Below are 21,277 nucleotides of genomic sequence, written 5' to 3'. Positions count from 1 at the left end.
GCTCAATTACACCATAGCCTACTGTAGAACCACAGACAGCAATTATTTTATCAGTTGTAACACTGAAACTGTGCGTCAGATTTCATCTTCATATCCAGTTTTGAATCCTTATCCAACCAGGGTTTACATTAGCATTGAGGGGACAGCATTTCCCCCATTGTTGCTTTAACGCTTTGTTGCTGTCCATTCACTTCACACTAGTAGCAGCTGCAGCTTTCACCCCTACAGTATATTCTCAAAAACATCAGGAAAAATGTGCTGCTTGAATGGTCTTTTTTATGAGTAATTATTAAAAGAAAAATAGGAAAGTAGTCTTTAAGGTACAAATTTGGAATTGAAATTCCATTTGCAGGTGCAAATGTTTTTTTTTATTTTAATAATTTTTTCCATTTGAAATTCCATTTCAATACATACTAAAAAGGAATACTGGAATCCTGGAAAATTATACCAGGCAGGTTTAACAAACAAGTTACATGGATAGTAAAACCCTCAAGAACAGGGGTCTTCTATGTTTTCCAGACCAAGGACCCCCAAACTGATGGCGAGATGGAGCGGGGACCCCCTAACTATATATATTGTATGAAATTGTGTCCTATAGTCACTCTATTACAGGTGGAGTAATGTAAAGAAATTAATTTCTCCCTGGGATTATTAAAGTTTTTCTGATTCTGATTCCTGGTTGTTGTGAAGGAAACGGTGCCCAGCTTGAAAGAGCTCCTGTGTGTCGCTGAATGTGAGCATTGATGACTGAAAGACATCTTCTGCCTCCATTTATCTGTTTACTACAGTGTGTTGATTTCATGTTAATGATTATTTAAAGACATTTCAATTAGTGGGAAAAAAAATTGCAGGGGGGGAATATAAAAATATCAACTAACCATGCAGACCCTCATGCAGTACCTCCGTAGACCCCCTAGGGGTCGCGGATACCCTGTTGAAGACCTCCGCTCAAGAAGATTTTACTAACACAAACTGAGGGACCAGGCTGAGGGAGGAATTTAAGGTTACTGAAGTGCTGATTTTTTTACTGAAAGCCGGCGGCCAAACTTGTTGCCATCATCCTCACCGACCACTTGGTCATAAACCTGTTTTAAGTGATCATACTGCTGCTTTTTCGCCTCAACGGTCGCCTCCATGCTGCTGCAGCTTCAACGCTGCATTTTGTTTTGATGACGCACGCGGCTGTAGGCTACGACGCTGGTAGCTGCTGTTGCCAGATTGGGTGTTTTTCCCGCTACATATTAAGGCCTGTTTACGGTGTGATTTAGCCGGGGTTTCGCCTGGAGGACTCTATAGAAATCTGGCAACCTATTAAACGGAGTTGAACTGAGAGAGCGTGTCGTTCACGGACACCAGAATGAATGAGTTCACAATAACGTTCATCAGGCAGTAATGCAGTACGTTCAGTTCACGTTCGCCCAAAATATGAACGAGTTCATGAACTTTCGTTCAATGAACGCGTTCAGGCACAACACTGGTTGTCAGTATGTGTCAGTAATTAAGCATTTTAATTAAGATTCCAGTTCTAGATCCAGCTCTAACAATCCACCTTTCTCTGGATATTGATCAGTTCATTCGTCCTTAAATCCAAATACTTATAGTTTTGTTACAGTGCTATGTCATTGGAGGGTTTGCCTCCAAACGGGTTTAATATTCAGAAATAAAACATCCGCTTTAATGACAAATGCTGGGATGAAATTTAATTCAAGAATTTTATTAAATTAGACTTATCCTTCAGTGATTCAGAGACATTTTGCTTCTCATAGGAACGAGAAAAATATCAGGCTCCCTTTTCTGATGCAGTTTCTATAGATTAAAGCTCAGTTGCTGGTAAAAAAAAAAAAAAAATAGCATTTACCGGTACATTTTCTTGAAAAACGTTTCTAACATATCACTAAAACAAACCTTCATGTATTTCTCCTTCATATTCTATAAATGTTAAGCAAACTCTAAACAATAAAGCTGCTACTGCTGTTGATGCTGCTGAGTAAACATTTCACAAATTAGCATATCTAATTTTCTATAATAATATTAGTAAACTTTGTATCTGATTGTTCTGAATGGACAATTTAAAATGAAATATAGATTTAACTGAGGTAAGTTCAATAAACTAAATACATATTTCCATTTTTTCATTCATTCATTCATTTTTCATTATTCTTTGTCTTTGCTTCTGTGAAATACTGTCCTTCATTTGAAATCACAGTATACAAGCTGCAGTGTTTGAAATAATCAAATGCATTTGCTGCAACCTGGAAGCATGTTCATCATTCCTCTTTAGCTTTTCTTCTATAAAGAAGACTCCTCCAGAGAAACTTGATAAGAGAAATAAAAACAATACGGAGTATCAAAGCAATGGTAAGTAGAAATAGAAATGGAGAAATACTGGATCATGGACATCTTGTAGGACTCTGTCCTCAGATGGGCTGCTCCTTTATGCCTCATAACAAACTCGATCCAGAAAATGGCTCGGTACAGAGGTTTCATTGGCTGATCTCTCTGAAGACTGGACAGCTCCTTCATCTTTTCTCTGTAGGAAGGTTCATAAAGAACCTCCTTCAGGCCCTCCAGAAAGATGTCTTTATTCACTGTTTCATAGTCCAGGACTTTGGCCACTCCTCTTGATGCCATTCTGAAGAAGTTATCTTGCTGATCAAACAGCAGAGGCAAGCCAACCAAAGGGACTCCATCATAGATTGCCTCTTGCATTCCATTAGTGCCCCCATGAGCCACAAGCACTTTAGTTTTGGGGTGACCCAGGAGATCATTTTGGGGTAACCAGTCCAAGAGTAAGGTATTGTTTCCAAGTGTGGATGTTTTCTTTCCTTTGTGCCTCCAGATCACCTTTTGAGGGAGCTCAGCAAAAGCTGCAGCAATGTCCTCAGTGAGGTCCTCAGGAATCTGTTCCACCAATGTTCCCAGGAAGAACTACATTTAGGACCGTGTATGGGTGAGACCAAATGTTACTTTGAATAAATTGGATATGGGGCAAATCTGAGCACTTATATCTGTTTTAAAAATTATGACCTGATCAATTCATCAAAAAAGAAAAAGAACAGATTTGTGCCACAATTTTCTGTCTTTTGATTAGAGCCAAACATTTGCAGCACAGAAGCTCCCCTCAACAGTCCTTCAGCATTCCATTAGTGTTCCACCAATGTTCCCAATGTCATCACTATGACACCATGTTCTCCTGAACTCTGAACAAAATCCTCCAGTTCTTTAGGGAGAGGTTTGGAGGGTTTGCACTGGAACCCTGACATATAGAAGATGTTTGGCATTGTTGGTCGTGGAAACTTGAAGGTGAAGTTGTTTGTCATCAGCTACTGTAGACGTCAGGTGCTTGAAACAACTCCATATAATGTACGTCTTTGCCAAAGTGACGATGAGCAAACGGTTTGTAGTTTGGTTCTATAATGTACCAAAATTGAATACATGTTATGACATATATGAGAAAGTTCTTGACCCTCTGTTTAAATGTCATTTTATCAGTCAACTCTGATCCTGGTATGGGAATATATGAGAGTGGGGAGGGGGCAATTACGTTATGCCCTTCACTCTGAATTGCCCATCTGACATTAAAGACAAGTGGAAGACCCAATCTGTGACCCAGAAAGACACCGCCACCAAATGCAGGATCAGTAAGAACCAGATCAAATTTGGCATCAGACAATTTCTGCATGATTGCTTTATCTTCAAAAATGTATTCTGCCATCTGTAGAACCTGCTCATGCATGAAATACCATTGTGTCAATATGTTGGGAACTAATGAAATGAAAGACCAAAATGAAGTTCCTTCGCGCCGCATCTTCAGTAATCTTGTCCTAAATGACCCAAAGTTTTGCTCACTGAAACCAGTTGATGAGTTAACGGAGATTGTCTTGAAGTGAGAGGAATCTGGTTTAATATGCCAAGAGTCTAAAGGCTTCATGGCCTCTGATATAAAGCTCTTTAATGATGATATTCATGTTGACCCAGTGGCTTCCATCCACAGGGAACACCAAAACTTTTCCTCCACTTACAGGGGATGATGAACAGAGCAACACAGCCAGTGTCAGCAGGGGGCTAAATTATAGTCACATATTAAAAAAAAGATATTGATATTCGACTGTGGAAAATATATATTTTTCATTATTTTTTATTACATTTTTTTATTATTTTGGCCGCAAAATTAGTCAAAAACTTGCACTGATGTTTTTTTTGTAATGGAAAGAAGGGCACTTCAGATCCCTCTTCCTGCCACCTGCTTTTCAGAAGGAAGCTGTCTCACTTATTCATACCCTACAGCTCTGGCTGATGTGACCCTAAGCACACAACAGACATCATACTACCTGCAGCTAATGTCACCCACAGAGACCAGTTATTACCAGACTGGCCAGCAGCCCAGAGATTTCCAAGCTTTGGCTAGGTTATAAGTTAATAATCAAAAAGGGTTCCTATCAGTGGTGGCTGTACAATAGAAGGTGCAAGGGTGCCGCCCCACTCACCTAATGACTTTGATTAAGACAGAAAAAAAAAATTAAATTATAAAATTAAACATTTCAATATATATTAATATATATATATATATATATATATATATATATATATATATATATATATATATATATATATATATATATATATATATATATATATATATATATATATATATAGACGTGCAAGATAAATATTAAATATATTATCTTTATTGGGGAGTAAAGCTGTTTCTGTCATGTTGGGGTCTAATCGTCTAACCCACATGCAAAAACACTCGGCAGGCTGAGGGCTGAGGGCAGAGGCAGAGACGGAGGCTGAGGCGGAGGGCAGACAGGCAGGTTCCAGGCAGCGATAGTTCTCTCCAGGATTTGACTGATTACCAGATAGTCAGGATCTGAGAGGCAGAAGAACACAGGGTCAGACAAGGTCTCAAAAAATTCAGAGAAACAGATCAGAGTTAGCTGGCGCAGGTTTGCTGGTACCATTACTGGCAAACACTCTGACAGGGAAGTGTCAGCCTCCTCCTCCTTAAGAAAGCCTCCAAATGAGCATATGGGAAACAGGTGTGCAGAAGTCAGCTCATGCCCTCAGGAGGAAGATCTCAGGCTCCCTCTGGTGGAGAAAGGTAGACAAGCCTCCAGATCCCAACAGTTTTGATGATCATTCACATTGGTGACGTATTTCTACCCCAGGTCCCAAAAATCTTTGCCCATAGCCTCTGGTTAAAAATTGTTAATGCGCAGTAGCTCCTCTTCAGTGCAAAAACATAGGACCATCCTTGGTTGTAGCTCTAGGACACAGACAGCGGAAAGCAACTTTATTTGCATGCCACCACCCGTCACAGCACTGACGTCACATTCGTCTGTTATAAAGTTCGGCTGATTTACAGGTTTATATAATTATTTAGCAACAAGGCTTGGCTAACTGCATGCAGCAAGGCTAATGCTGTGTTCTGCCTCTTTTTTCAAACATCAGGATCAGACCCAGAAAGTGTACTTAAGTACAGTTACAAAGAATTTGTACTTTGTTACTTGACACCTCTGTAAATAATGCTGGTTCAGGTGTTTATTACTGATCTTTCTTAAAGGCAAGTGGAAGACCAAAATGGTGACCCATAAGAACACCACTACCACTTTCAGGATCAATATGAACCAGGTCCTATTTGTCATCAATGAGGCACTGAATCAGTTGCTTGTCTTCAAAAATATCTTCTTTGTTGGATCTGCACATAATAGGCCAAGCAAACTATGCTTTAGCAAAAGTTTGTTTGGCCTTTTGCAAAAACATTTATTTATTTGAGTCACTTCCCTCTGGCAGGAGGCTGCGGTCCATCAGGACCAGAACCTCCCATCACAAAAACAGTTTTTTCCCCATCTGCTAGTGGCCTTATCAACAAGGCCAAGAGCCGCCCGTGACACTGGACAATGTTTCTCTCCCCCATTCAGGATTTCTGCGTTACATTAACCCACAGTCTACTGTGTGTATATAGCTTCTGTGTATATATATATATATACACTATATTGCCAAAAGTATTTGCTCACCCATCCAAATTATTGGAATCAGGTGTTCCAATCACTTCCATGGCCACAGGTGTATAAATTCAAGCACCTAGGCATGCAGACTGTTTTTACAAACATTTGTGAAAGAATGGGTCGCTCTCAGGAGCTCAGTGAATTCCAGCGTGGAACTGTGATAGGATGCCACCTGTGCAACAAATCCAGTCGTGAAATTTCCTCGCTCCTAAATATTCCACAGTCAACTGTCAGCTGTATTATAAGAAAATGGAAGTGTTTGGGAACGACAGCAACTCAGCCACGAAGTGGTAGGCCACGTAAACTGACGGAGCGGGGTCAGCGGATGCTGACGCGCATAGTGCGAAGAGGTCGCCAACTTTCTGCAGAGTCAATCACTACAGACCTCCAAACTTCATGTGGCCTTCAGATTAGCTCAAGAACAGTGCGCAGAGAGCTTCATGGAATGGGTTTCCATGGTCGAGCAGCTGCATCCAAGCCATACATCACCAAGTGCAATGCAAAGCGTCGGATGCGGTGGTGTAAAGCACGCCGCCACTGGACTCTAGAGCAGTGGAGACGCGTTCTCTGGAGTGACGAATCGCGCTTCTCCATCTGGCAATCTGATGGACGGGTCTGGGTTTGGCGGTTGCCAGGAGAACGGTACTTGTCTGACTGCATTGTGCCAAGTGTAAAGTTTGGTGGAGGGGGGATTATGGTGTGGGGTTGTTTTTCAGGAGCTGGGCTTGGCCCCTTAGTTCCAGTGAAAGGAACTCTGAATGCTTCAGCATCCCAAGACATTTTGGACAATTCCATGCTCCCAACTTTGTGGGAACAGTTTGGAGCTGGCCCCTTCCTCTTCCAACATGACTGTGCACCAGTGCACAAAGCAAGGTCCATAAAGACATGGATGACAGAGTCTGGTGTGGATGAACTTGACTGGCCTGCACAGAGTCCTGACCTCAACCCGATAGAACACCTTTGGGATGAATTAGAGCGGAGACTGAGAGCCAGGCCTTCTCGTCCAACATCAGTGTGCAACCTCACAAATGCGCTTCTGGAAGAATGGTCAAAAATTCCCATAAACACACTCCTAAACCTTGTGGACAGCCTTCCCAGAAGAGTTGAAGCTGTTCTAGCTGCAAAGGGTGGACCGACGTCATATTGAACCCTATGGATTAGGAACGGGATGTCACTTAAGCTCATATGTGAGTCAAGGCAGGTGAGCAAATACTTTTGGCAATATAGTGTATATATATATATATATATATATATATATATATATATATATATATATATATACTGTTGTTAAGGAAGAAAATATTCTAAAATAGTTAACTTGGAAAAAGTTGGCTGTCTCTCTTCCTTTTGGATCCCCGGCCCTCCCGGCGAGCTGCGTGTGGCCACAAAGAAAACCAGCAATGCGTGTTGACGTCACAGAATTAAAGAGTTTAATCCAATATAAGACAATGCATAAACTTAGAAGTAAGACAATGCACAAACTTACACCAGAAACTGCAGAACAACGGAGACATACATTCAATTACCTGACATAAATGGAGAGAAGGAAAGAAAGCAAAGACTTAGAAAAACATGGATCAAAGTGACACTGAATACTCAAAAGAAAACAAAACCCAGACCGTGACATTTACTCTGTTACATTTAATTTAGTAACAATTTGAAAAAGATGCACTTTTAGGAGTAGGTTTACTGTGCCATACTTCTTACTTTAACTTGAGTAATATTCTTGTAAAGCGTCATTACTCCTACTTGAGTAAAATCTCTGACTATTCTCAATTCAATTAATTTCAGTATTATTTCAATTCAGTTTATTTATATAGCACCAATTCACAACACATGTCATCTCAAGGCACTTTACAATTCAACTAGATCACCAGATCGCTCCTCTTTTAGTAATTTGAACTATTCCAAAATCAGGTAAACATAAAGTAAACTGCAGATATTAACAGTGAAAGTCTGCTACCCTGTCCTAACATTTATACAGTTCACATTGTAAGGATTTGTTTTCTAGATGTTATGAAGAAAAAAATGGTAAAAATATTTCTTCTGCACAAATATGTTCTTTCATAGTAATGACATTTATTTGCTTCTATAAAGCATGTCAATTAAAATGAAAATCCTTTGATGTATTTTGATACCTTGATGACAGAGTCAGGGGGCTAAATTATAGTCAAATATAAAAAGAAAAACAGATATTTGATTGTAAAAATTGATATTCAACTGTGGAAAAAAAATGTTTTTTTTTATAATTTTTTTATTATATTTTTTTTATTATTTTGGTCGCAAAATTAATCAAAAACTGATGTGTTTTTGTAACGGAAAGACGGGCACTTCAGATCCGTCTTCCTGCCAGCTGCTTTTCAGAAGGAAGCTGTCTCACTTATTCACACCCTGCAGCTCTGGCTGATGTGACCCTAAGTACACAACAGACATCCTTGTACCTGCAGCTAATGTCACCCACAGAGACCAGTTATTACCAGACTGGCCAGCATCCCAGAGATTTCCAAGCTTTGGTTAGGTTATAAGTTAATAGTCAAAAAAGGTTCCTATCAGTGGTGGCTGTACAATAAAAGGTGCAAGGGTGCCGCCCCACTCACCCAATGACTTTGATTAAGACAGAAAAAAAACAATAAAAATTTAATTATAAAATTATATATTTCAATATATATTAATATAGATTTTTTTTAGATGTGCAAGATAAATATTAAATATATTATCTTTATTGGGGAGTAAAGCTGTTTTATTTGTCGTTCAGATTGGTGATGTATTTCTCCCCCGGGTCGCAAAAAGCTTTGTCCATATTCTCTCATTAAAAGTTGTTAATGTGCAGTAGCTCCTCTTCAGTGCAAAAAAATAACCATCCTGGGCTGTAGCTCTAGAACACAGAGAGCAAAAAGCAACTTCATTTGCATGCCACCACCCGCCACAGCACTGAAGTCACAGTTGTCTCTTATAAAGTTCGGCTGATTTACAGGTTTATATAATTATTTAGCAACAAGGCTTGGCTAACTGCATGCAGCGAGGCTAATGCTTTATTCTGCCTCTTTTTTTCAAACGTCAGGATCGGACCCAGAAAGTGTACTTAAGTACAGTACAAAGAATTTGTACTTTTTTACTTGACACCTCTGTAAAGGATGCTGGTTCAGGTGTTTATTACTGATCTTTCTTAAAGACAGGTGGTAGAATACACTCGTTTTGGTGTGGAGAGTTGCCGCCAACACTTAACTTGGCGAATATCAACCTCAAAAAACATAAACCATCAGATATCAGTGGCTCATATAGACCAATTAGCCTTATCGGGTTAGATAGTAAGCTGCTCTCTAAATTGCTTGCAATGCGGTTGGAGAAGCTTCTGACTTTCTTAATAAACCCAGATCAGACTGGATTCATACAAAATCGTTTCTCCCTCACAAATATGAGAAGATTACTTAACATAATACAGTACTCAACCCAAACGAACTGTAGAGCCTTTGCAGTATCTTTAGATTCTGAAAAGGCATTTGATAGGATTGAGTGGAAGTACTTATTTCATGTCTTGGAGAGATTTTGGATAGGAGGCGACTTTTTGAAATGGATCAAGATACTTTACAGTTCCCCGTCTGCCTGTGTTATCACTAATAGTGTTCTATCTCCACCTTTTACAATACAAAGGGAAACTCGGCAGGGTTGCCCTCTATCCCCGCTAATTTTTGCTCTTGCACTGGAGCCCCTAGCAGTGGTTATTAGATCACAACAAAATATACATGGCGTGATGATTGGCAGTAAAGTTCACAAAATAGCATTGTAGGCGGTTCACTGGGTGTTCCCTGAGATGCTCCCAACATGGCCTCACTTACCTTGGATTTAAAATATGTCCCGTAACTTGACAGAGCTGTGGAGGCTTAACTTCTCTCCAACACTTAGGAAAATAAAGAGGGACTTAGAAAGGTGGTTTGACCTCCCCTTTTCACTTATGGGGCGTATAAGCTTAATTAAAATGAACATTTTCCCACGACTTTTATATCCCCTCCAAATGTTACCCCTTTGGCTATCCAAAAATATTACTGCGGACATAGAGAGAGCATTTTCCAGATTAATCTGGCATGGCAAGAAACCAAGACAGAAAATCGCAGCTTTACAGTTCCCTGTGAACAGAGGTGGCTTGGCTTTGCCAAACATCTATTAGTACAATTGGGTTTGCCATGCTCGTTATCTGTGGGAGTGGTTACATGGTCATCTCGACTCAAACCCCTGCCTTGACTCATGGGCCTCTCAGCCTGCCTCCTTGTGGAGCCTCACAACTGGAGATAGGAAAAGACTATCAAGAGATTTTAAACATAACCCAATTATTTATAACACAGTTAAGGTGTGGCAGAGAATTTGGAACCACTCGGGGGGTGGGCTTTGCTCCTCGCTCCTGACACCTATTACAAGAAACAAGGATTGTTGAGCCAAACATCTTTGACCTGTGGCATGACATGGGAGTCAGAGTGATCGGTGATCTGTTTACAGAGAATGTACTCATGACAGTTCAACAATTGCAGTCAAAATTTGGTAAAAGATCGCGTAAAGATCACTTTTATGGTTTTCTCCAAGTTCGCCATTTCATTGGGTCTATTAGGCTCTCTCATTCTGGCTTGGTCATGTTCAATGAGATTGAGAAATTCCTTGTCAACCGGGAAAACCCCAGGCATCTTAAGTTTGCTTTCTATGCAGCGCTCTACTCTCTTACCCCAGGTGGTGCCGGGGACATTGCACGAAAATGGGAAGGAGACCTTGACACATTATACATCGAGGATGACTGGCAAGAAGCCATTAATGTGGTTAATTCAACCTTTATATGCAATAAACTCAGAGAGACACAGTATAAAATACTACATCGTTTACATATAACACCTCTTACATTAAATAGGATGGATCGCCAGCTCTCTCCCTTATGCAATAAATGTGGAAAAGAGATTGGAACATATTATCATTACTTCTTGCAATGTAGACTGATTTAAAGATTATGGGGTGCAATTTCTAAAGAGCTGAGTGACGTGTTTCATGTAAAAATCAGCTGTGACCCAGGTCTGTTTCTTCTTGGCCTCCCTTCAGTCACTTTGAAACAATCGCACTCCAACTTTGTGATAAATTATTGCTTTTAGCTAGAAAATGCATTTTAATCAATTGGATTAAGGATAAAACAACAAATATCACACAATGGTATAGAGAGATATTTAGGGTCCTCCCACATGAAAGGACTAGTGCAGTTCTTAAGGGTAATGAGAAACATTTCATTGATATGTGGTCTCCTGTGCTAAGCTATGTACCTAAAGAGCTGACTCAACTTGTGATGAGAGGTCAGAATCCTAGAAAGAGGAAGGCCTCACCAGGCCTTAACTAATTAATATCCTCCTTTTATACTAGTATAAATCCTTTCTCTTTCTTCGATCACCCAGCTAGACATGCAGAGGCGCACCTTGTCAACAGGCAAACCAAGCAACTGCTTGGAGCCCCGAGCCACTGGGGGGCCCCCGAGAGCCAGCTACTGTACACCCGGTAGATAAACAGCAACAGGCGAGCATGAAGTGGCAACGCTATAGTGACTGAGGAGATGCACAACTGCATTTAAAAATTCTGATTGCATGGAATGTTGATTGACATTGGCTTTGCCCAGTCAAAATCCAGCCCAGCCCAGGTGGATGACTTCCCCTAATGAAAATGAACGTAGCCTAGCGAATGGGTGACGTTGTAGGCCTATCGTTCAGTAAATTGGAAAGCAATTATGTAACTAAGCTGAAGAAAAATGATTCATTTTCCATGTCTCAAGAGAGACTTTCAGGACTGGCGCTTATTTCTATAGAGTATAGCGTGCGAAGGTCTTTGGATCTGGAGGACTTAGGCCCCATCCACACGAAGTCAAAACGAACACGAAACGCTAATATTTTCTGGAACGTTTGTCGTAAAGACGGAGACGTAAAATAAATGTGAGCGTCCACACGAATGCATGAAAACGCTGCAAAATGTATGCCAGGCCTGTAAGTGGCGCTGTGGTGCCAAAGCAAAAATAAGCGACGAAATGTTGGGCATGCGCACTAATATTTATACATGGTTGCCCTGCGGGTCCATTTTCGTGGTTCAGTCAAATTCAGGTGATGAACTATGTCGTCGATATTGCTCTGTTCTTCCTGGAGATATTCCAGAAGAAGAAGATTCTGTTGTAAGCCCGACAGCAGGGTGAGTAGCATGAGCAGCAACCATTCAACACAGTACGGCGCCATTGTTGTTGTGATACTGTGTCGCGCATGCGTGTTTAGAGGCGACGCTATGACACATGCGTGTAAAAAAAAAAAATGCGGTTAGAGCTTAAAGATGGAAACGCGAAAACGGCGTTTCAAAATCTTCCCACTCTGAAGGCTTAATAAAAAAAAGATCGTTTACAGACCCCCGAAACGCCGGCTTCGTATGGATGAGAGGCTGGTTTGGTGAAAAATTAGTGCGTTTAGGCCAGGGTTTGACTTCGTGTGGACGGGGCCTCAGTGTCTGCATCGTTTACAGACCCCCGAAAAAGATTGTTTACAGACCCCCGAAACGCCGGCTTCGTATGGATGAGAGGCTGGTTTGGTGAAAAATTAGTGCGTTTAGGCCAGGGTTTGACTTCGTGTGGACGGGGCCTCAGTGTCTGCATTTGCACAAGCTAAGCCCGTAAGCAGCAATTCTGGAAGCAGTATAGGACCCCAATAATTTCACTACACTTACTATACTTTATATTTTGTACAAAGTTTATATTGGGTTTTTAAAGTAATTTACTGTTTTTTTTATTTTATTATACATTTATTTTCATTTATTAGTTTATTCTTTACTTTTATTCTTTTATATTTTCCAAAATAACAAGGCTGTTCATGTTTAGAACATTTGGAATAAAAAAAAGTTTTATTTAATACATTTTTCTTTGGTGTCAGATTATTTATAGCCTTACATAATGGTGATGAACACTGGTCAGTAGAGCCCCCTAGGATTTTTTGCTTGGGGCCCCCACAGACTCTAGAATCGCCTCTGTAGACATGACTGTATTGATGTCAGGCTTTAAATATGTCTCATAATATGTGCCAATTACTGAGGACATGATTTAACGTGAATGTGACATTGTACAATGGCTTCCTTTTATTTATTTATGTATTTATATTTCCTTTGATGTCATTGTTGTTTTTATTTCTGTTCCTTGTCCCGTACACATGTAAGATGACTGGCGGCACAGTGTACAGTTTTCTATTTTTTCTGTTCATGAAAACGCAAAACTAATAAAAATGTAAAAAAACCAACAACAAAAAAAACAAGTGGAAGACCAAAATGGTGACCTAGAAGAACACGGCCACCACTTTCGGGATCAGTATGAACCAGGCCCTAATTGGCATCAATGAGGCACTGAATCAGTTGCTTGTCTTCAAAAATATCTTCTTTGTTGGATCTGCACATAATAAGCCAGGCAACTTTGCTTTAGCAAAAGTTTGTTTGGCCTATTGCAAAAGCATCTATTAGGCATTTAAATATTCATATTTCTGGAGGTTAAACATGAACACATACATCTGTATACCTGAGACGGAGATGCAATAAATCTGAGCATATTAGAGTAAATATTTTAAGCAAACTCAGTCTCACCCACTTTATATTTACCCAAACATTGAAACTGACTCAGTTTAATATGACCCTCTGCATCACATATTCTCTGCAGCTTAAATATGTAGTATGATTTATTTGTTACCAGAACCAAAACCCGCCAATTTAACTGTGATTTGTGTGTGAATTTGGTTAGGCATTTTTCCCATTCACAAATAGAAAAATGCAAATAGAAATATTTTTTTTTCACAAATATTTTCCCTAACCACAAATGTCATATAAACCATTAAACATAATCATCATAACAAGGCTACATATAGGAATCATCGCTGTGTATGTTACTGAAATTATAAGCAATAGGTTAGAATCAAGTAATATATATATATATATGTATAGCTACCTCAGTGTTAGGTAGGCTTTAATTTGTGTCTTTGTGTTAATGCTGTTTTCTGGCATAATTCCTTTTAATAGAAAAGAGCTCTTGAGCATCTTGAAAAATATCCAGCTGAACTTTTTCCCCACTATTCGAGTATTAGTATCGGAATGACAGGGCATTTTGGTAAAGGGCTCACTCGCTGCTGCTTATGCTGTGAAACACCACATTAAATCAAAAGGAGCCAGGTCATCTGGGCATTGCTGTCATGATCTTGGCACTGATGGTTTGTTTTTTTCCTTGGCCCTTGCTCTCCTGTCTAATTGGTTCTGTGGCTGATTAACACTGATCATTTCCACCTCGTTCCTCTGCTATTTATGTAGTGTGTTTGCCTGGATTACTGTTCATTTCAAGGCTTTATAGAGTAGCCCAACAAAAGCCTTGTGATGGCTTAGAAAACTTGACATTGAAATTGGAAAACTAGCTCCAACCCTTAAAACTAGAAGTCCCAGGGAATTTTAGTTTTCCTGCAAGCCCCCCTACCCTCTTCAAGTTAGTGTATTCACTCTACCTTGCTACCTGCACTTGTTGAAATGCAAACCTGTGATATGACTAGCCCTTCTACATGAGACTGGATAAAGGCTGAAACAAACTGGCATCAGAACAAGAGCATGCTCCAAACACTTTTCACCCCTGCAACACCAGACCTTTTTGCAAGAATATATTGATAATTCATATCTAAATCTTTTACTTGGAATGTCTTGCAATGTCAAGGACTTTGGCCACTCCTCTTGATGCCATTCTGAAGAAGTTATCTTGCTGATCAAACATGAGAGGCAAACCAACCAGAGGGACTCCATGATAGATTGCCTCTTGTATTCCATTAGTGCCCCCATGAGCTACAAATACTTTAGTTTTGGGGTGACCCAGGAGATCATTTTGGGGTAACCAGTCCAAGAGTAAGGTATTGTTGCCGAGTGTGGATGGTTTCTTTCCTTTGTGCCTCCAGATCACCTTTTGAGGGAGCTCAGCAAAAGCTGCAGCAATTTCCTCAGTGAGGTCCTCAGGAAGCTGTCCCACCAATGTTCCCAATGTCATCACTATGACACCATGTTCTTCTGAACTCTGAACAAAATCCTCCAACACCTTGGGGAGAGGTTTGGAGGGTTTGCACTGGAACCCTGACATATACACAATGTTTGGCATTGTTGCTCGTGGAAACTCGAAGGTGAAGTCATTTCTCATCAGCCAGATGTCAGCTGCTTGAAACAGCTCCATGTAATTTATGTCTTTGCCGAAATGTTGATGGACAAAGGGTTTGTAGTTTGGTTCTGTAAAATACCAAACATGCACACATGAGATCAAATAATAATTTGATCATTTTTGACCCTCTGCATGAATGTCATTCTATCGGTCAGCTCTGATCCTGGTATTGGGACATAGGAAAGAGGGGAAGGTGCAATGGCGTTATGTCCTTCTCCCTGAATAGTCCATCTGACATTAAAGACAAGTGGAAGACCTAAACGGTGTCCCAGAAGAACACCACCACCAACTGCAGGATCAGTGAGAACTAGGTCATATTTAGCATCAATAAGATACTGCATCAGTTGCTTATCTTCAAAAATAGCCTCTAGCATTTTAAGCTGTTGCTTATGCAACTGATTCATTTGTATCATAAGGTCATACTCTAGAACTATCCGAGTCCAGAGAAAAGCACCATGGTGTCTCATGTGCAGGGTTCTTTTCACATATAACTCAAAATGTTCTTTATCAAAACCAACAGAACAGTTGATTGTTATGGACTTGTAATAAGGGGAGTCAGGCTTAATGTACCAGGTATCTGATGGTTGAATAACGGTGACTTCGTGGCCTCTAGAGTGAAGCTCTTCTATGATGACATTCATGTTGACCCAGTGGCTTCCATCTGTAGGAAACACTAGGACCTTCCCTCCTTCTACCAAGGATGAGGAGCAGAGCAAAACTGCCAATCTCAGCAGGTTCAGTTGGTGCATCTTTGAAATTCTTTCTGATGGGAGAAAGGGAAATTAGTTGGACCCTCATAGTAAACATTTGGCATTAAATTGAGACTAGACACACACACAGCACAGTGTTTTCAAAAATCAACCAGTGGAACATGTGTACTATGAACAGTCTTTACAAAAGAACTTTTCAGTTCTGACTATATGTATTGGGCTATAATCTGGTTTCGTTCAGAAAAGCTGACATCTAGTGGGGTTCAGTTTCTTTTCACACAATAGGTATGAATTAAAGTACTGAAAAAGACATTTATTTTCTATTTTATTTTGTACATATTATAATTTCCGATTTGTACCTTTGAACATGAAGTTTGAGAACTCCTGCTCCAGAGCAAATAGTTTAAAGTATGCACTTTAAACTATTTGTTTAAAGTGCATACTTTAAACAAATAGTTTAAAGTGTGTGTGTGTGTGTGTGTGTGGGTGGGTTGTTTTCAACGTTTTCAGAAAGCTGTGGGGCGTTTTTCTTCACTTTACATAACTTCAAGACCATGTGCAACTCAGTAACGGTTTCCTGATTACACAACAACAATGGGGAAATTCCTGTAAGTCTAAATAGGTTTACATGGAAATTGAGTAAGTTTTTTCTCTAAGATTTCCCAGGTTTTTGTTGAAGTGTACATTTGCTCTGTAAGTGAAACAGTTGAAGTTACACTGTAGGGTTGATTTAAAAGTGGTCTTTGTGTTTAAAGGTAGCAAGAAAAGGTTTCAGCTGTATTATTTAGAAGCACATCTGAATTTGTCTGCTCTAGAACTGATTAAGATTGCTTTTTTAACACTCACCACTAACATGATTTTGTCATGAAAATAATGAAAACAAAATTAGGTCATATATAAGGTAAAGATTTAGGATGTGTATGTAAGCAACATTAAAGCTTTTCCCCCGCAAATGTTATAGCTTATATCATGCAATTTGAAAACTTTGCAAACTGGGACTGGATTTCATCCAGTTCACCCAAAAACATACAGCAATGTTCCGGCAAAGTCAAGTGTTCTCTAGTTTGAGCTTACTTTCAGTTTCAGCATTGCTTTCTTCCCGTAGAAAACATCTGGAAACCCTCAATCTGCCTCAGTGAAGCTATAGCACCATATGTAACAAAAATTAAGTAAAACGTCTGTCATGAATAATCGTTTTTTCTTCCACTAATCATTTCATTAATCATTGATCAGTTTCTAGTTCTTTGATGGTAAAACTCACCTGTAGCACCGCAGCCTGCAGATACCTCTCTGTGCTTCCAGTTTCCGTCTGAGCTAAGCCTTGAGTGAATTCAAGTTTGGACAGGCAGAGGTATTGGTTGGGTGCTGGCAGTGAGGAAAATGGGCTGAAGTTGAAGACAAAGTAACCATAGAGAATCTCTTGTTTGCTCCTCTTACATCCTAACGTTTTTCTTATTATTGAATTTTAAACGGCGATGTCAAATATTTATCGTGGCGGTTTCTGCTTTTGATCAGATTTAAAAACAGACTTTGATGATTAAATACATACTTGAGCACAACCACATTTGATTTTATATCAGTATGATTGTTACATGACTTTGTGAAATCCGTTGATCTGAAATAGACATTTAAAAATCCTAGAAATAAGAACTAATAGAACAACCTACCCTGAGTATTTAACCTTAACATTAGCCTACATTATAGTGACTCTTTTTAGGGAACAAAGTGGTGTAAACAGAGCATGATTTTTGAAAAGTGTCACTGTCTTACTTTCTGTTTAACTTTGATCGGTGTGTTTCATTGGTTTATTTCCTACTTTGTGTTTCTAGATTTATTTTAGTTCTCAGGTGTTTCTGTTTTTGTCCTCTATTGCCCTCTTGTGTGTGTTCCTTTCCCCTTGGCTTCCTCGTTGTCTCCACTCACACCTGCTCCTTATCAGCTCGTTTGTCCTACCTTTGTTCAGTCAGCCATATATACTCTCCCTATGCTGTCACTCCTCAACAGAAAAGCTGTTACACAAGTGGAGATTCAGACAAATCACAGCCTTAGTGAGATTTAGATAACCATTGATTACATGCAGCAAATAAATGATGGATAAAAACGTGAATTTAGGGAAGATGCTGTAATGCAGATGATCACGTGAACTTGTTAAAGATATATTTTCCCAAGACTTAAGTAAAACAATCACTGTAATCAATTACGGTTTTTCATCAATGAAGGACACAGTGTGTTTGTATTGTGTGTGTGTGTGGTTTTTTTTTTTGAGGGTGGAAAAATACAAAATAAAAATGTTCAAAATCGATAAATTCTGCTGATAGTATTTATGTTTGTAAATACTTTAGATAAAACATTAATATGGAACCACTTTGTCTGTCAGAACAAATATCCATCTGAAGCAACATGATCTCCTTTATATTAACTTACTGTAGATGCTATAAATGTCACCTGCTTCAATCATAAAGCAAGTTAAATATTTGCTTTAGACCAGGATGCCAAACATAACTGGACGTTTAGCAATTATAAAAGGGTCCCCAAATCCGTCTGTCATGTTTAGTTGGTTGAGTACGACCAAAATATGACATGAACTTGGGAGCATCATAGTGAAGAATTTAATGACAAAACAGTTAAGGAATCTGAACAATGAGAGCAGAACATAAAAGTCTGAAATACACTATATTGCCAAAAGTATTTGCTCACCTGCCTTGACTCACATATGAGCTTAAGTGACATCCCGTTCCTAATCCATAGGGTTCAATATGACGTCGGTCCACCCTTTGCAGCTAGAACAGCTTCAACTCTTCTGGGAAGGCTGTCCACAAGGTTTAGGAGTGTGTTTATGGGAATTTTTGACCATTCTTCCAGAAGCGCATTTGTGAGGTCGCACACTGATGTTGGACGAGAAGGCCTGGCTCTCAGTCTCCGCTCTAATTCATCCCAAAGGTGTTCTATCGGGTTGAGGTCAGGACTCTGTGCAGGCCAGTCAAGTTCATCCACACCAGACTCTGTCATCCATGTCTTTATGGACCTTGCTTTGTGCACTGGTGCACAGTCATGTTGGAAGAGGAAGGGGCCAGCTCCAAACTGTTCCCACAAAGTTGGGAGCATGGAATTGTCCAAAATGTCTTGGTATGCTGAAGCATTCAGAGTTCCTTTCACTGGAACTAAGGGGCCAAGCCCAGCTCCTGAAAAACAACCTCACACCATAATCCCCCCTCCACCAAACTTTACACTTGGCACAATGCAGTCAGACAAGTACCGTTCTCCTGGCAACCGCCAAACCCAGACCCGTCCATCAGATTGCCAGATGGAGAAGCGCGATTCGTCACTCCAGAGAACGCGTCTCCACTGCTCTAGAGTCCAGTGGCGGCGTGCTTTACACCACCGCATCCGACGCTTTGCATTGCACTTGGTGATGTATGGCTTGGATGCAGCTGCTCGACCATGGAAACCCATTCCATGAAGCTCTCTGCGCACTGTTCTTGAGCTAATCTGAAGGCCACATGAAGTTTGGAGGTCTGTAGTGATTGACTCTGCAGAAAGTTGGCGACCTCTTCGCACTATGCGCGTCAGCATCCGCTGACCCCGCTCCGTCAGTTTACGTGGCCTACCACTTCGTGGCTGAGTTGCTGTCGTTCCCAAACACTTCCATTTTCTTATAATACAGCTGACAGTTGACTGTGGAATATTTAGGAGCGAGGAAATTTCACGACTGGATTTGTTGCACAGGTGGCATCCTATCACAGTTCCACGCTGGAATTCACTGAGCTCCTGAGAGCGACCCATTCTTTCACAAATGTTTGTAAAAACAGTCTGCATGCCTAGGTGCTTGAATTTATACACCTGTGGCCATGGAAGTGATTGGAACACCTGATTCCAATAATTTGGATGGGTGAGCAAATACTTTTGGCAATATAGTGTACGTCTGAAAATCACGCAGCTTTTTCAAATCACGCGAGAATGTGTACAAAACAACAAAAATGGCGCCGGCAACGCTTGTGGGTCGTTTTCAGCGAATGTCGGTACTTTTAAAGAAATTTTGAGTGATAAATAATTTTTTTTTTTCATTGCACTTGCCCAGCGGGCATTAAAAACTTCTTTCCCCCAAGCAATCGGGCAATGGTTAACATCGAGCCCTGACTTGATAAAGAAAACATAACTTACAGACATTGCTTTAGCATGGTGAGGAAAAGAATAGCCAGAGATGAGGAGCTAACATTTCCATGTGCTCAACCAGCTGGAGCAGGTGACAAAATGCCAGACTTTTCCTGTCTCCCAGCATGCACTGCTCCCAGGTTGCTGCAGACTAAACCAATCACTCTGACTGAGTAAGTAACATATTCACTAAGGATACAACAGGGCATAAATCAAAAATGTCTGCGTCAAGCTCACTGCGACACACTGCTGCAGGGAGTATAACCAGCCTTTAAGTTTGAAACGTTGTATGTTTTTGTTGGTCTCTGTGTTGCCCTGCGACAGACTGGCGACCTGTCCAGGTTGTACCCTGCCTCTCACCTGTAGACTACCAGACTTTAAATAAGTAAGCAACCAAAAACATTAGGCAACCAAGTCAATGTCTCTACAGTTTCATTTTAAAATCTTAATTTACTACATTTATCCATCAATATTTAATATAATATAATGAGCTATAAATAAAGTAAATATTCAAATGTTTTAAATAAATAGATGTGAAAGCCGTATCCATTTGAGGAAGCAGCTTCTCACAGCAATAACTCAAATGTGTAAAGAATTGTTTTTAAACATTGTTGATATCTAATATTTATATATAAGTTTTATAACTGTTATTTTTTTTCTCTCTCTCTCTTTGAAAATGAACTTAATTGAATAAATATGCCTCCTGCATGATTCTTGTTTCTGTAATGTTATTACAAAATGTAATGGACTAATGTTGATGTCAAATGTTTCTGAATAGAAATTTATATAAGAAAATCTTTTCTTTTTTTTTTACCTGGTGAGTTTCTCTGAAGTGTGCTTTTTAGCAGCTTATAGGAAGATTAAAAAGATTGAAGAAAATGTTAACATCTCTAGTTTGAAAATAGTGCCCTCTGCTGTTTAAAAGAAATCACACCATGTGCTCTATTGTTTTGATAAAATAAAGATAAGCTTCAGAGCAAATAAAATGCAGGAAAATATTTCCTTTGCTAAATTTATTCCCAATCCTATCCTGATCTATTCACATGTTTGTTTTTTTTATCATAGTTTCTTGATGCCTATAAATCATTAGGGAAACAAATCTCTGGATTTTCATGCTGTTGTTTTTAGCTTTCTATAATTATGAGCTGGCTTCAGTGATGATCAGCTTCTGACTTTGGTTCATATGCTGC

The 21,277-nt window shown here is 39.8% G+C and overlaps 2 pseudogenes; both read right to left on the bottom strand.

Annotated features, from left to right (window-relative positions):
- Positions 1-2,135: 2,135 nt before the first annotated feature.
- Positions 2,136-3,336, bottom strand: LOC119776862 (annotated as a pseudogene).
- An 11,373-nt stretch (positions 3,337-14,709) lies between these two features.
- Positions 14,710-17,300, bottom strand: LOC119776861 (annotated as a pseudogene).
- Positions 17,301-21,277: the final 3,977 nt, after the last annotated feature.

Source organism: Cyprinodon tularosa, unplaced genomic scaffold (genome assembly GCF_016077235.1).
Source record: "Cyprinodon tularosa strain WSP-4 unplaced genomic scaffold, ASM1607723v1 ctg961, whole genome shotgun sequence".
Lineage (NCBI taxonomy): Eukaryota > Metazoa > Chordata > Actinopteri > Cyprinodontiformes > Cyprinodontidae > Cyprinodon > Cyprinodon tularosa.
This window is presented reverse-complemented; position numbering and strand designations above follow the sequence as displayed.